Raw genomic sequence first — 17,801 nt, 5'->3', positions numbered from 1 at the left:
TAGCAGTACATATCAAGAAACCTAATTGATTTCAAAAAACGTTTTTAAACACTTCAAGTAAATCACTTATTTACCCACATTCATGGGGAAGTGACTTAAAATGCCCTAACACACATGAAAGCGTATTTTTAAGGCCCTTCCACCACTTTTGCGTCACTTTTAACATGGCTATGAAACTCAAAGAAACTAAATCTATTTGTAAAACACTTGACACAAAGCAACATTTTAAATACACAACTTTCTTCATAAATTTATCCCTAAAGCATACTATTCTCTATCTAAATTAAATGAATCTTTTCTCACCTTAGCAAATACATTTTGAGTTTCAAAACAGTCTCAGACACACACCAATTTTTCTTTAGCAGAGCAAAGGGTATGCACTCCAGAGGCTGCAACCAACAATGGCACAGAAATGCTGTTATTCATCACACATATCTCTCATGTCACCCAATCAAAACTCTTCCCTCACTTTTTTCAAATCAACACCCTTCCCCCCTCTGCCCTTTATGCCTTTTTTCCATAGCAACCACCTCCTGAAAGACCTCTCATGTTTACAAGTTCACACAACAATGTTTCAATTGAACTCTGAACTCTCAGTACACCTGCGTATCCAGTGCAATCTTTCATAAAATGATTTTTTCTTGACCATTCAAATTACATCTTTCAAAGAACTCATCCATGCACCCTAACTTTCTGTTTTCAGCAATCAAAATCCACCAATCACTGCTACTGATTCATTAGCACAGAAACTCCACATTTTTTTCCATTACATACTCCTACTGTTTCAACTGCCATTTCATTACCACACTTCATCTGACTGCAGCAGAACCTCCTCTCACCAAGTTTTCTGTCTGGATTGTTGGACATAGTTACATCCACTGGGCTCAAAGGTATGCTGATAACAGAAATTTACACAACCTCAATTTACAAAATGTGGAAATCAACTGGATTGGCCACAGAGGATTAAGATGTCACCAATTGATACCATTGGTGAAAACCTTTTTGCATTTGCCAAAACCTGACCTGTTAATTGTGCACTGTGGAGGAAATGACTTGGGCACTTTGACTGGGGTAGGTCTGGAAATGCTTTTAAAGGACACCTTTGAGCAATTGATGGCACTTTTTCCTCAAACTGCCTTGGTATATTCAAATATATGCCAAAGACAGAAATGGAGGTGGTCAAACAAATTTTGTCCACAAATTGAGAAGTCGAGGAAGAATGTAAATAAGTCTGTTTCAGCTTACATGAGAGACCATGGAATGGGCTCCATCTACAACAATAACTTGCGTTACTACATGCAAGATATCTACAGAGAAGATGGAGTTCACTTCTCAGATGATGGGAACCGAGTTTTCATCCTGAATTTAAGACTATGTATTGGTACCTACTTATAAGTACCTAAATCTACCACAGACCCAAAAGCTCTTCTCAGAGCTACCCTAACTATGATCACTATAAACAAATTTTAAATGTAACTTTTTTTTTACTAATTTTCACAATTTACGCTTTCCGGAGCGCTACCCGGTACGCGCACCGGACGCTAACCGCGTGAAAATTTTTGTTTCGCACATATGGGCCTCCTCAGCCACCCTCAGAAAACCTAGGGGGTCAGGATACGTCTACCGTGCCCCCTTCTACCCATTCTGAACATTATTTGCCCTCCATCTTGTATCTCAATTCTACCGAAACACAAAATGGAGGACTCCCGTAACACTGCCGGTTCGCGTACCGGGGCGCGCACCGGGAAGCGCTCGCTTAAAAAAGGTGGGAAAGTAATTCACAGAAAAACCACTGGAGACACTTTCACCAAATATAGATTAGCTCATACTACATACCAATCCCTACCATTTTCACAAATTTGATTGGAATTCCATTTAGCCATTTAGCCTGTAGACCTCTCTAAATACCCTGAGGTAAATTACTTCACAAAACACATCTGAAGTGTTGGAATTACCAACCAATTAAAATGTTACTTTCATTTTCTACTTTTTTTACCTGACATTTGATTGGTTATGTACCTGAATATATATAAAGAAAGAGAGAGAAACACAGCCATTTTGACTACTACTTCCTGAAGTACATTGCAAGAGCATTTTCACTGACAACTTAAACTTGTTTTTAAAAGGTAAGATGTTATTTTGAAAACTGAAGTATATTGTGCACTTTAAGTTAATATGGAAAACTTTTTCTGATAGTTATATACTATCCCTCTGTAATAGTTATAGATTTAGATAGACTTCTCTGTTATAGTTATGGATGGATTTAGGCTTGTCTTGTATAATTATGAATTTACTTAGGTTTCATCACATACACTTTTTTATATTTCTACTTCCAGTCTGATACCATACACTGCCCAAAGATAAATTCACTGTTAAAAACTACCTATCTAGGGAGGAGCCAAGCTCGCGAGCGAAATGGTCGCCTTTTAGCTCGGCTCCGTCAGCCCTCCGGCCTGACTCACATATCCTGCTGCATATCCTGCCCAGAGACGACAGATTTTCAAAGACATGAAACCGCAACATTTCGCTCTCACTCACCGTTTGTCCTGGAGGCTCCTGCTTGCAGCGGCTCCGGAGCTGTGCCCCCCGGGGGGACCGGGGCCTTCGTGGAGCTGAGGCCGGGGCGTCGCCTATTGGATCCGGCCCGGCGTTGTGGTACCCGTTGGCCCCGGCCGAGAGACTGCACCACTGGAGAGAGCCACTGTGAGAACTTCCCGGTGACCCTGAACCGGGCCTGCCTTGGCGGCCGTGAAGCTGGTGTGGGGCGCGGTGCTCCGTGGACTGACCGTGTGAAGGGGTCCCCCCGCCGCTGCTCCGTCCATCGAGCCTGGACCCTCGCGCTCGGGCTCTGCCGTTGAAGGGCGCCGGCTTTCGTATAGACGACCCTCCGCCTCGGGCGGCTCTCCTTTCTGCACCGAAGCGACCGTGACCGGGACCCCCCGGACATCTGTAAAGTCCTACATTTGTGAACTGCTCCGGGGGTGGCGGAGAGAAGTGTGGGGGCTGATCCTACAAAATGGCTGCCGATGACTTGAAAGGTGGATTTCCTCTTGATGGCGGTCTTCGGTTGCTGGATTGCACGGGAACATGGTCATGTGGGCATGAGCCTACGATTGGCGACGTTCTTGATGCTTTGCGATCTTTGCACGCGACCTTGGCCCCCGGTGCTCCTGGAGGCTCGTTGCGACCCGCCGCCATATTGGGTGGGCGCTTCTTCATGGTCCCCGCTTGCCTTGGTGATGTTATTGCTTCACCCCCCTTGGTAGCTCCGACGGATGCTGCTACTATCCATCGACGGATTTACAGGCCGACGGCTTTGGAACCTCCGGCCCCTCGATGTCTGGAACTTGGGGACTTGGACGTCATGCGGAGGCCCGATCGTCCCCGGGTGCCTGAGAAAAATGGCGGACTGATGCTTGTTTCTGCCTTGATGAGGTCTTGTTCACATTTTGCTAGCACACCCCCGCCTTTTCGATCTGCGGGACTGAACTCTTGTCTTTTACTGCCCCTGTTGCTGTTGCTGAGACATTTGGACTGCTTATTTGACCTTTTGTTCACTTGCTTATTGATTGACCTCTCTGACCTGCGTCTTTCTTGTAATTTTTTTAATTTGTGTGCTTGCCTCACATCGTATTGCTCACTTCCCACTGTTATTTGGTGGGTGGTAATTGCGGTGAAGAAGGGATTGGGGTAAGATGCATGGTTCCCGTTGGATTATTGATAAACGGATTCGTGACGAGGTGGCTCATTTCCATAGAGCTATGGGAGACCCCTCTGTAAGTTCTGTGGCGCTCGAGTTAGTGTCGTTCTGGTGCACACGTATTATGATTGTATGGTTGGGCGGAGGGCTGTAGCCGACCGTCTTAATTTTTGCCCTCATGCTCCTCCCTCCTCTTTACTACCTTGTTTTCATATCTTCTTTTTGTCTTTTTCTTTCCTTTCTCTTTTGTCTCTACTACATTTCGGGTTCTGGTTTAGGGCGACAGGCGCGCTGTTTGGAGGGTAGGCTGTAGCCTTCTGCAGGGGTGCTGGGTGGGATGGGTGGGTCGGGTCTTCTTTGTTGTTTTATTTTTCTTAGTTCTATGGCCCTTTTGTGTATCTTAATGGGAGTGCCGCGTCTGTCCTCGCCTTCCGTGGTATGATTAGGGTGGGGTCTGTAACATCGCTGTTCTTCCTTTATAGTTCTACTGCTTTCCATTGCGACTCCCAGGCCCCCCTCGCTGCTACTATTCCTGTTCTTGTATATGCTCATCGCTACGGGGCGCCTGTTTCAGCGCGGCATTCTTCTCTTTTAGTCTGTGTTTTCCTTCCCCCTCTTCTTTCCTCTCCCCTCTCCCCTATTCCCCTTTTCCTTCTCTCCCAAGGTTAGTATGACGGGCTGGTTTTGTCGATGTCGCTATTCCGGCCCCCCTGTTCTGTATCCGATGTGCTATTGGGCGGTGGGAATGCAAAGTTGTTGTTAATTGCATATTGATTTGTGTTCACCACATCTGTTTTTATACCGATGTATACAGTGTTGACACTTCTGCATTACTGCCCTTTATCCTTTTGTTGCTAATGATCTGTTTTGGGTATCCGGCTACTTCTTTGTTGTCGCTGAGCCTGTCATACGCCTCATTACTATAATATAAAATGAACCTTATTTTCCTCCTGATTGCTGGCCGTCTAGATTCTCTTACCTCCCCCCCCCTTTTTATGATTGTATTGCACGCACTTCTTCACGTCTGATTCTGCGATTTCTCATTTGGACTTTTTGACTGCTTTATCGTATCGTGGCCGGCCAGATCGGTTGTAGGCCCTGCTTTGTATATCCTTTCTGTATTAATAAAGGTTTTTAAAAAAAACAACAACAAAAAAACTACCTATCTAAAATTAATCCCAACAGTGCCCTATCTCTACTGATATATATATTTTTTTATGCAAATTTCAGGCAAAATGGAAGGAGAACAAAAAGTGTCATTTGAAATTGTCCTTGCAGAGACCAATCAAGAAAACATTGAACCAAATGACATTGAATTCATGGATGAATCACGGGACCATGAACTACTACAATGTGTACAATCTGTAGATTTCCTCCTTCAAAATGAGGACATTTCAGACACTCAAATGTTGCAAGCTATGTTCACTCAAAATAAGGACATTTCGGACACTCAAATGTTGGAAGTTATGTTCACTGAAAATGACGACATTTCGGACAGTCAAATGTTAGACGTTCTATTAAATTTTGAAAAACAATCACAAAAATAAATTTATATTTAATAATCAAAAAAAAAAAAAAACCAACAAAACGAACAATCAATAAACATACAATATTTAAAAAGTCTATAATTCTTTTTTCCTCATACTACGCTCCCCGGACCGCTTCCCTGTGCGCGTACCGGGCGCTCCCCATGCAAAAAAAACTATTTTTTAAATTTATTTTTTTGCCCCGCGGGGCCCTTTTAAAGCCTCCACATCAAACCTAGGGGGTCAGGGAGGATCTACTATGCCCCCTTATGGTCCTTTCCCCCTTTGTTTTGGCCTCCTCTTGTCTCTCGATCCTACCGAGAGACAAGATGGCGGCCGCTCCGGACTGTTTAGAATGTTGACAGACACCGGAGAGCCAATCAGCTTCGCTTCGCGAAGTTCCGTTACGCGTCAGGTACGCGAACCGGAGCGCTGTTACAGATATATATATATTTTTTTGAACGTTAATTTATCAAAATCCACTGGAGCACATATATTGAGACCTAGCAAAGGCACATCGGGCAAACAATATCTACAATTTTGCCAAGTTTCATGGAAATCCATTCAGCCGTTCGAGCTAAAAGTGAGTCCAACCGCCCTATGGAAAAATGAAAGGGAAAAACGCGTTTTGGGACCCCCCTTTTTTCTCGGCCCCCCCTTGACGAAACCCCCCCAAATTTTCAGGGGCTGCTCAGAAACAAAATGTGCCATTTTCGTCCTCAAACGCCAAAGTTATTCGGCATAGAATTTTCAAAAATCCCACAGGAAAAAAATCCTAACTATATATACCCACTGGCGACCGCCAGTAGGTAATATATATATATATATATATATATATATATATATATATAACATATTTAAGCTTTTCAGAAACACACAGTTTCTGGCTGATGTCATCAGTGATATCATCAGTGATGTCATTAGTGATGCCACTAACCAAGTCATGAATGATGTAATATGTGACATCATCACAATAGAAAGTATAGTACCCAGGCAATGTGTGGTCATAAAATTACAGATGTACAAGATATGAGTTCAAGGGGTAAAATAAAAACAGCAATTTTTAATCAAATAAAACACATATACATTAACAATCTGTTAAAAAGACATTATTTGATGTCATCAATAGATCCATATTTCATAGGATTGTATTATAATTAAAAAACAACAATAATGATAAGTGGCTGAGATAAATTCTTCAACGCGCGTTTCGGCACTGTGAGTGCCTTCGTCAGGAGTTGCAACCCATACACTTGTCTTTAAAAATTATTTCTGAGTTTAATCTTCTAGTAAGGAACCTCTGGATGTGATAAAGCGATCTCACTTTTTAGGAACCGGATAGCGATTTTAATAAGGGAACCGATGGAAGGAACTTCTCTTTCAGGTTTTCTTCAATTGGTTAAAATCTTTTTAAAAAGGGAGAAGGTGAGACTATATGCCGAACTTTTCAAATCGTCACGATAGAGTGACGAACTTCGAGTTGAAATAAAAATTGGCTGATCTGCTGAATGCTCAAGTTTCTAATAAAATGGATGCAGGGTCTGTACTGGCGTGGATATGGCGCAGTCGACCAAATGTGACGCCATCAGCAGTGCACGAGTTATAGTTAGCTGAACTAACTATAACGGCAGACTTTCTCTGGTTTTGTACGCGTGAAATGTCTAACTAACTATAACATCCCGGAAACCTGTGATTTTTTCAGTGAATTTCTAAGGTTTCTTAAATGCTAATTTCTAACTATAGCGTCCCAGGAACCGATGTTTTATTCAGTGAATTTCAAAGGTTTTTTTAAATGATAATTTCTAACCATAACATCCCTGAAACCTATGTTTTTTTCAGTGAATTTTGAAGGCTTTTTAAATGCTAATTTCTAACTATTCCTACAGAGGTATGACATGTGCAGAAAGGGGAAGGAAAGAGCAGAAAGAAGCAGGAGAAATGCAGAAAGAGGCAACAGAAGTCCAACAAGACGAAGAAAGTTGCAGAAAGAAGCAGGAGATATGCAGAAAGAACCAACAGGGGTGCAGAAAGAGGACCTTTTGCAAAGTAATCCTGTGCCCCCAACTTTTTGCTGACTGGTACTGGTGGTAACTGACTCTGAATAACCTGGCCCGGAGCCAGTGCTATGCTGAAAGACACTTAGAATACGGTGAAAACACCTACATACACTAGGGTACACTATGGGTTGGGCTACCCTTGTGATTGGCATGAACTCCCCTTAAGGCCCTAGTACATAATAGGGCAGGGGGATTAAAACTACCTCTAAGTCAGAGTTGCAGAAAGAGGCAAGATAAGTGCAGAAAGAAGCAACCGATGTGCCACAAGAAGCAAGAGAAGTACAGAAAGAAACAAGAGCGGTGCAGAATGAACCAACAGAGGTGCAAAAAGAGGACAAGAGGGGTGCAGAAAAAGGTAGGAAGGGTGCACAAAGAGAAGTACAGAAAGTGGCAGGTGGAGTGCTGAAAGAAGTAACAGGTGCTGAAAGAGGCGCGAAGGGTGCAGAAAGAGGCAAGAGAAGTACAGAAAAAAGCAACAGAGATGCCGAAAGAGGTAAGACAGGTGCAGGAAGCAGCAAGTGAAGTACAAAAAGAGGCAACAGAGGTGCAGAAAGACACCAGAGAGGTGCAGAAACAAGCAAGAGAAGTGCAGAAAGAGGCAAGAGAATTACTGAAAGACGCAAGAGAATTGCTGAAAGAAGGAACAGAGGTGTAGAAAGAACCAACAGAGGTGCAACAAGAGCCAAGAGAATTGCTGAAAGATGCAACAGAGGTGTAGAAAGAACCAACAGAGGTGCAACAAGAGGCTAGAGGTACAGAAAGAGGAGAGAGAAGTGCAGAAAGAAGCAAAAGAGGTGCACAAAGCAGAAAGAGGAGAGAGAAGTGCAGAAAGAAGCAAAAGAGGTGCACAAAGAGGCTAGAGGGATGCAGAAAGTGGCAAGAGCAGTGCAGAAAGACACAAGAGATGTGCAGAAAAAGGAAGAAGGTTGCAGAAAGGAACAAGAGAAGTGCAGAAAGAGGCACGTGAGATGCAGAAGGAGGCAAGAGAACTACGGAAAGATGCAAGAGAGTTGCAGAAACAGGTAAAAGGAGTTCAGAAAGAGGGAACAGGTGCGTAGACAGAGGCAAGAGAGGTGCAGAAAGAGGGAAGAGGGGCACAGAAAGAGGCTAGAGGGATACAGAAATGTACAACAGAGGTGCAAAAGAGGCAAGAGAAGTGCAGAACGAAGCAACAGAGGTGCCAAAAGAGACAAGCGAGGTGCACAAACAGGCAAGAAAGGCACAGAAAGAAGGAACAGGGGTGCAGAAAGAGGTATGAGGGATACAGAAATTTGCACGAGAGGTATAGAAAGAAGCAAGAGCAGTGCAGAAAGAAGCAAGAAAAGTGCAGGAAGAAGGAAGAGAGGTGGAGAAATAGGGAAGTGGTGCAGAAAGAGGCATGAGGGATGCAGAAATTTGCAAAAGAGGTACAGAAAGAAGCAAGAGAAGTACAGAAAGAACCAACAGAGGTGCACAAAAGAGGCAAGAGGGGTACAGAAATTAGGTAGGGGAGGTGCAGAAAGAGGCAAGAGGGGTATATAAAGAAGCAGGAGGGCTTCAGAAAGAAGGAAGAGAAGTGCAACAAGAAGCAACAGAGGTGTGAAGGGTACAGAAAGAGTCAAGAAAAGTACAGAAAGAAGCAACAGAGGTGCAGAAAGAAGGAAGAGAGGTGTAGAAAGAGGCTAGAGAGTTGCAAAAAGAGGGAAGACGGGTGCAGAAAGAGGCAAGAGAACTGCAGAAAGAGGCAAGAGAATTGCTCAAAGAAGCAACAGAGGTGTAGAAAAAAGCAAGTGAGATGCAGACACAGGCACGAAAGGTAGAGAAATAGTGAAGATGAGTGCAGAAAGAGCCAACAGGGGTGCAGAAAGAAGCAAAACAGATACCGAAAGAAGGATGGAAAGTGCAGATAGAAACAACAGGGGTGCAGAAAGAGACAAGAAAAGTGCAGAAAGAAGCAACAGAGGTGCAGAAAGAGTAAGAAATGTACAGAAATAGGCAATAGAAGTAGAGAAACATGCAAGAGAAGCAGAGAATGAGGCAACACAAATGCAGAAACAGCAAAAGATGCGCACAAAAAGGCAAGAGATGTGCAGAAAGATCCAAGAGAAGTGCAGCAAGAGGGGCAAGAGAAGTGCAGAAAGAGGCAAAAGAAATGCAGAAACAGGCAAGAGATGCGTACAAAAGGCAAGAGATGTGCAGAAAAAAGCAAGACTTGTGCAGAAAGAGGCAAGAGAAGTGCAGAAAGAGGCAAGAGGAGTGCAGAAAGAAGCAAGAGAAGTGCAGAAAGAGGCAAGACAAGTGCAGAAAGAGGCTAAAAGAAGTAGAGAAAGAGGCAAGTGAGGTGCAGAAAGAGGCAAGAGAGTTACATAAAGAGGCAATTAACGTGCAGAAATAGGCAAGAGAGGTGCAGAAAGAAGCAAAAGAAGTGAAAAAAGAGGCAAGAGATGAGCAGAAAGAAGGAAGAGAAGTGCAGAAAGAGGCAAAGAGAAGTGCAGAAACAGGCAAGAGAGGTGCAAAAACAAGAGAGTGAGTTGCAGATAGAGGCAGGAGAACTGCAGAAAGAGGCAAGTGAGGTGCAGAAATAGGTAAAAGAATTACAGGAAGAGGCAAGAGAAGTGCAGAAAGAGGCAAAAGAAATGCTGAAAGAGGTAAAAGAAATGCAGAGAGAGGCAAGAGAGATAGAGAAAGAGGCAAGTAAGGTGCAGAAAGAGCCAAGAGATGTGCAGACAGAAGCAAGAGAAGTGCAAAAAGATGCAAAAGCAGCACAGAAAGAAGGAAGAGAAGTGCAGAAAGAAGCAAAAGAAGTGAAAAAAGAGGCAAGAGATGAGCAGAAAGAAGGAAGAGAAGTGCAGAAAGAGGCAAGAGAAGTGCAGAAACAGGCAAGAGAGGTGCAAAAACAAGAGAGTGAGTTGCAGATAGAGGCAGGAGAACTGCAGAAAGAGGCAAGTGAGGTGCAGAAATAGGTAAAAGAATTACAGGAAGAGGCAAGAGAAGTGCAGAAAGAGGCAAAAGAAATGCTGAAAGAGGTAAAAGAAATGCAGAGAGAGGCAAGAGAGATAGAGAAAGAGGCAAGTAAGGTGCAGAAAGAGCCAAGAGATGTGCAGACAGAAGCAAGAGAAGTGCAAAAAGATGCAAAAGCAGCACAGAAAGAAGGAAGAGAAGTGCAGAAAGAGGCAAGAGAAGTGCCGAAAGAGGCAAGAGAGGTGCAAAAAGAAGCATGAAAAGTATAGAAAAGAGAAAGAGAAATGCAGAAAGAGGCAAGAGAGGTGCAGAAAGAAGAGATTGAGGGGCAGATAGAGGCAAGAGAACTGTAGAAAGAGGCAAGTGAGGTGCAGAAAGAGGCAAGAAAAGTACAGAAAGAGGTAAGAGAAGTGCAGAAAAAAACAAGAGAAGTGCAGAAAGAGTAAGACATGTGCAGAAAGAGGCAAGAGAAGTGCAGAAAGAGGTAAGAGAAGTGGAGAAAGAGGCAAATGAAGTACAGGAACAGGCAAGAGATGCACACAAAAAGGCAAGAGAAGCACAGAAAGAAGGAACAGAAGTGCAGAAAGAGGAAATAGAAGTGCAGAAAGAGCCAAGAGAATTGCAGTAGGAAGCAAGGGAAGTGCAAAAAGAGGCAAGAGAAGCGCAGAAAGAAGTAAGAGAAGTGCAGAAAGAAGCAAGTGTAGTGCAGAAAGAGGCAAGAGAGGTGCAGAAAGAGGCAAGAGAAGTGCGGAAAGAGGCACGTGAGGCTCGAAAGAGGTATAGAAAGAGTCAAGCGACGTGCAGAAGGAGGCAAGAGAGGTACAAAAGAGGCAAGAGAGGTGCAGAAAGAGGCAAGAGAAATGCAGAAAGAGGCACGTGAGGTGCAGAAAGCAGCATGAGAGGTGCAGATAGAGGGAAGTGAGGTGCAGACAGAGGCAAGTGAAGTGCAGAAAGAGGTAAGAGAGGCGCAGAAAGAAGCAAAAGTGATTTGTGCACCATTAGTACAAATTTAACACTCACATTTAGCAATAAGTAACAGTTGTCCATTCCAGCTTTGCAAAGGACCTTGCACCATGCTGTAACACTTGTCGCTGCATTTTTGGTAACGTTTGAGCTCTTTGAGCTAGAAACAAGATTTTTTTGTTCAAGTCTGCAGATTATACTGCAGATTATGAATCATGCGACAAATGCAGAAAATGTATAATTATGCGAAAATCAGTGAATCCAAACAGTCGCATAATTCCAGTGGCCTTGCTAATACCTCTGACTAGGTCCAGAAGTGCTCCTCAGTGGTTCCTTCTTTTTTTGTCTAATTGAGTTTATAGTTTAACTTCTATAGAGACGAGGAAGACTAAACCTGAGGTTACCACTCCACAACACAGACTACGATACCACATAATTACTCACTTTAACACATAATCCCACTCTACATAATTCCTATACACTAAATACCACGTACTTTCTATCCACATAATTTCACTGCACAACATACCACATAATTCCCCTACACACAACGTACATTCACTCCACTCCCAAAAACATTAGGAAAAATCTTTTACATTTACCACGTCAATAGCTCTAATTCTCGCTAATGCGAAACCTATTACATTGCAAATGCTTCTTTAACTACTAGTCGCGTTTTCAGAGTGATGGAGAAAGGGGGCTGGGCCGCTGACCAGCGCTCAGGAATTCCGCTGCGAAGGACTTACAGGAAGTACCAGGAGGGTTTCTTGGCCCCTAAAGTCCCTTAGGAGTAAAGTGGACTTCATACCCCAACCCATAGTGTGCCCAGAGGTGCATTTGCAGAGTGCTGGGGAAAGGGGGTGTGGCCTCCGAAAACCTCTTAGCAACACCACTGTGTGGGACTTACTGGAGGCAATAGAAGGGGTAGTTGGCCCCCAAGGACAACCTTAGGGGCCAACTACCCCTCCTATTACCTCCAGTAAGTCCCATAAAGCATCAATAGTAAGTTCTCAAAGCATACCTCGCCCCCTTTGCCCACCAGTCTGCAAACGTGCTCCCTGGTGCGCTCTTAGATGGGGTTAGAAGTTCCCTTCGCTGCTGGGAGTCGTTAGGGGCCGACTGTCCTACCTGACACCTCCAGTAAGCTCCAGATAGTGGAGTGGGATTGCTGAGAGTGAACACAGGCCACGCCCCCTTTCTCCACCACTCAGTAAACGCGCCTCCTGGCACGGTCTTGTTTGGGGGATAAAGTCCCCTTGCCTCCTGAGGGTCCCTGGGGGCCAATTAGCCCACCAGGTACCTCCAATAAGTGCCACACAGCTGGACTGCAGAGAGGTGGTCCGCGGCCACATCCCCTTTTCACACCACTCTGCAAACGTGCCTCCTGGGGCACTGCTGCTCAGGGGATGAAGTCCACTTGTGTCCTGAGGTCCTCAGGACACAAGAGGACCACATCACCCCACCAGTAGTGCGCCAAGAGGCGCATTTTCAGAGTGGTGTAAAAAGGGACATGGCCATGGACCACCTCTCTCCAATCCATCCGTGTGGCGCTTATTGGAGGGACCTGTAGGGCTAGTTGGCCTACGGGGACCCTCAGTATTTAAGGGGACTTAATCGCTCCAACTCAGAACTCGGCAGGAGGCGCGTTTGCAGAGTGGTACATTGCTGCCTTTTTTTTTATAGAAGGGGCAGTGCGGCCCCCTTCTTTTAATATTTTGGGGCCCCGGAGACCCCATCCCCCAGGGCATGGTCTCCTATTTTTTTTTTTTTTTACATATTGATAGCGAAGGAGCGCCTCATGGCCACCCTTCCTTGGGCCACTTTTGGCCCTGGGAACCCCATCACCTGGTGCATGGCCTCTTCTTTTTAAAAATATTTACAGGGAAGGGGGGGGCCGCATGGCTCCCCTTCCCTGGGCCACTATTGCCCCCGGGGACCCCATCCCCCGGGGCTTGGCCATTATTAAAATTATAACTTTTTGAGGAAGGGTGCCACGTGGCCCCCCTCCCCAGGCAGATTTCGGCCCTGGGACCCCTTCCCCCTGGCCGGCCCTTTGCATTGGGGACCGTGGGGGGAGCCCCAATGCCCCCACGGTCCCTGCCAGGTCCCCGCCTCCTGCGGGAGCTGGCATTGCTGTGGGGCATGGGGAGCTGCTGACATGCAGCTCCCCTTGCTCAAAAGCAATCCTGCTTTGCTTTGTTGAAGCGAGAGCACTATGGCAGGGCGAGAGGCGTGCTCCCGCCCTGCCATAGCAAACAGCAATGTCCCGGCGGTGGGCACCCCGGGACATTGCAGGAGCCGGCCCTGGGAGGTCCCCAGGGCCATCGAGGGCTCCAGGAGGGGGTCCGTGTGCGGCTCCCCTCCCTACATTTTCAAAGTCCCAGGAAGGTGGTTGTCCCTAGGGCCGGGGGTCCGCAACGGACCCCCGCATTCAAATAATTTGTGCCCCGGGGAGATGGTGGTCCCCAGGACAGTGTGGGGGGGGCAGGAGACCCCCCTCACTTTAATTTGTTTAATTAAGTCCCGGGGAGGTGGTGGTCCCTGGGGCTTAGGGTGGCCCCCACATATAACTAAACAGTGCCCCGAGAAGGTGGTGGTACCCGGGGCAGTGTGGGGGGCAGGAGCCCCCCCATACATTTATAAAACAAAGCTCCGGGGAGATGGCGGCCTCGGGCTGCGGAGGGGGCCTGTGTGCCCCCGCATACAATTAAAGAAAGCCCTGGGGAGGTGGTGGTCCTCGGGGCTGCAGGGGCCCCCGTGGCCCCCGCTAATATACTATGCATAGTCCCTGGTACCTGGCCCACCCAGGGGCCTACAAATAACGAAGGGCGGGAGCGCGTGCTTCATTTTAAAAATAGTTCTCAGCGGGATTTGCGCACCCAGCATGAATTCTGCTGTTTTTTGTTTTTTCCATTAATGCTTTTTTTAGGGCCTGGGGTCCCTGTGGGACCCCCTGAGCAGGCCTAGGGGGTCAGGGTGTTTTTACCCTGCGACCTTTTCTTGTTTTTTATCTTTTTCCACTGTTTTCTAAGATGGCTGCCAACACTTCCTGGTTTGGAGTGCTGACAGCCAATCAGATCTCACAATCACATGAGTGGTTAGGCTCCGCCCAGATGAACGGATTTACACTATTTAAAAAAAAAAAACACTTTCTAGATCAAGACCTACCGTTTTGCCAAATTTGGCGTAATTCCGTTCAGCAGTTTTGGCTGTAATCTGTTTCAAAATTCCTTTCGAAATTAACATGGGGAAAACGTGTTTTGGAACCCCCTTTTTTCTCTGCCTCTGCTTGACGAATCACCCCGAAACTTTCAAGACAGGAGCTGACAGGTCTGCCCCATTAGTTTTGAAAATTTCACGAAGATTCGTCAAACTTCGCCAAAGATATTGACAAATCAAAAAACGCATTTCCTATGGAAACTAGTTCCTAACTATGACTACCTACAGGCATCCGCCAGTACATAATATATATATATTTATATTTCGGTGTGTATATTTGGAGGCATTATAGTTACCTGTGAAATACTTACATTTTCATTGTATAAAGATGCATGGTAAAGGCATATGCATTTTGAAAAATATATATATATTTATATGTATACACATATACACATCACATATGTATGTATGAGTGTATAGATTTTTACATATATATATTTAAAATACATATTTTTTTAATTAGACGTGTGTATATATATATATAATAACATTTATGAGTATCTTTATGTATAAAAATATATATATATTTTTTTTAACAACCCCATCCCTTACCCCATATCCACCCTAAACCCTAAAAAATCCCTAACCACCCAAAACACCAAACCCACCCTCAGCCCTAAAAAGTCTTTACCACCCAAAAACCCAATCCCACCTTAAACGTTAAAAATTCCTTTGACACACAAAAACCAAAACCCACCCTAAACCCTATAAATTCCCTCACCACCCAAAAACCTGAACCCACCCTAAACCCTAAAAATTCCCATACAACCCAAAAACCCAACTCCACCTTAAACCCTACAAATTCCCTTGACACCCAAAAACTCAAACCCTCCCTAAACCCTACAAATTCCCTTGCCTCCCAAAACCTCAAACATACCCTACACCTTAAAAATATCTTTACCACCCCAAAACCCCAAACCAACCTTAAACTCTACAATTCCCCTTACCACACAAAAACCCAAACATTTCCTAAACCCTAAAAATTCTCTTACCACCCAAAACACCAAAACCACCCTAAAAATTCCCTTACCACTCAAAACCCCAAATCCACCCTAAACCCTTAAGCTTCCCTTACCACCTAAAAACCCAAACCACCTTTAATCCTAAAAATTCCCTTGCTACCCAAAACACACCCTAAACCCTAAAAATTCCCTTGCTACCCAAAACCCCAAACCCACCCTAAACCCTAAAAAATCCCTTGCCACCAAAAAATCCAAATTCACCCTAAAACTCCCCTTGACTCCCAGAAACTCATACCCAGCCTAACCCCGAAAAATACCCTTGCTACCCAAAATCTCATACGCAAACTAAACTGTAAAACTTCCCTTACCATCCTAAATCCCATACACATCCTTGACCCTAAAATACCCTTGCTATCCAAAATCCCATACCAAACCTAAACTAAAAAAATACCATTGCCACCTAAAAAACGACACCTAACCTAAACCCTAAAACACCCCTGCCATTATAATACTTACATGTTTCTTGGTAAAGGCATGTGTGGTAAAGGTATATGCGCTGTAAAGACTGCGTGGTAATGCTTTCGTTCATGCATGGTTCACGCCACGTTGTGAATGCTGTATCATATATATATATATATATATATATATATATATATATATATATATATATATATATATATATATATATATTCACAGAAAAAACCATAGGTTATAGACCATATATAGTTAGGAATTAGCATTTACAAAACCTTGAAAATTCACTGAAAAAACCATAGGTTATAGACCATATATAGTTAGGAATTAGCATTTAGAAAACCTTATTTTACTCACACAAAACCATTGAAATTCCATATATAGTTAGTTGCACTAACTATATATCGCGCACCCGCAATCCACTGCTGATGATGTCACATATTACATCATTCATGACATGGTCAGTGACATCACTGATGACATCACTGATGACATCTCAAATGACATCACTGATGACAACATCCAGTGACTGTATGTTTCTGTAAAGTTAAAATATGTCTTAGATATTGAAGAATGAGTGGATGTATAAGTGTCTGGATGAAGGATTTAGTAGGTGCGTGACTGACTGTATGAGTGAGTGATTAAATGTGTCTCACTGAATGCATGGGTTAGTGACTAAACTGTCTTAATTTGTGCATCATTATGTCTGTTGTGATGTAAACTGCTGCATGTGTTGATCATTAGCTATACGAGAGGCTATATGTGTTATTAATTGGTTGCCCAAGTATTTCTATGGGAGATTGAGTTTGTGTGGGGGTGGCTGGAAGGTGTGTGACTCTGTGCATAGATGTGTGAGCAGTTTATTCACTAGGTGTATGAGTTCAAGAGTGCATGTGGAAACAGCTACATGGGCAGTTGACTGTGTGCATGAGTGTATTGATGAGTGAATGGATATCTCAATGCTACATGTCATAGTAAGTACATATGTAAAACACAGTACATGTGAGAGTTGGCATATATAAATAACTGTGCATGAGAGCCACTGAGTGAGTGGTTGTATCGATCATTGTGAACTTGTATCAGGGATTGTATAAGAGAGTAAATATGTGTTAGTATATGTTTCAATAAGTAAGGTGTGTATAACTGTATAGTTGAAGAAATGGAGGTGAGATTGTTTCTTTGCATGACTGACTGGGTGTGTGAGTAACTCCATGGATGAGTGGCAGTGTGTGAGTGTCTGTATACACTGAGTGTATCTAAGGTTATATTAGAGTCTGAAGAGGTTTATCGTATTAGCACAAGAATGATGCCAAATGAGACGTCATCAGTGATGTCATCAGTGATGTCATTTGAGATGTCATCAGTGATGTCATCAGTGATGTCACTGACCATGTCATGAATGATGTAATATGTGACATCATCAGCAGTGGATTGCGGGTGCGCGATATATAGTTAGTGCAACTAACTATATATGGAATTTCAATGGTTTTGTGTGAGTAAAATAAGGTTTTCTAAATGCTAATTCCTAACTATATATGGTCTATAACCTATGGTTTTTTCAGTGAATTTTCAAGGTTTTGTAAATGCTAATTCCTAACTATATATGGTCTATAACCTATGGTTTTTTCTGTGAATTTCATTGGTTTTTTAACAGCTAATATCTGTAGCTGTAAAATGTATTCTTCTTTAAATCCAAAAATATATTTTATATGTTTATGAATAATTTTTTTTTTAAATATTTTTTTTTCTTCGTTCCCGCTTCGCGAATCGGGAAGCTTCCCGTTAGCTGACCTTGATGCCGCGAAATAGACCGCGAGCCGGTAAACGTTTCTTTACCACAAGTGCCGCGTTAGAAAACAACATCGTGACGCCTCCCGTCCGCATGACGTTTCACGTTGTCGCGTGATACGTCATATGACGTGCTACGTTAGCGAACTGGTACGCGAAGCGAGTCGCAAAG

Source organism: Lissotriton helveticus, chromosome 9 (genome assembly GCF_964261635.1).
Source record: "Lissotriton helveticus chromosome 9, aLisHel1.1, whole genome shotgun sequence".
Lineage (NCBI taxonomy): Eukaryota > Metazoa > Chordata > Amphibia > Caudata > Salamandridae > Lissotriton > Lissotriton helveticus.
The sequence above is the reverse complement of the archived record's forward strand: the minus strand, read 5'-3'. Positions refer to the sequence as shown.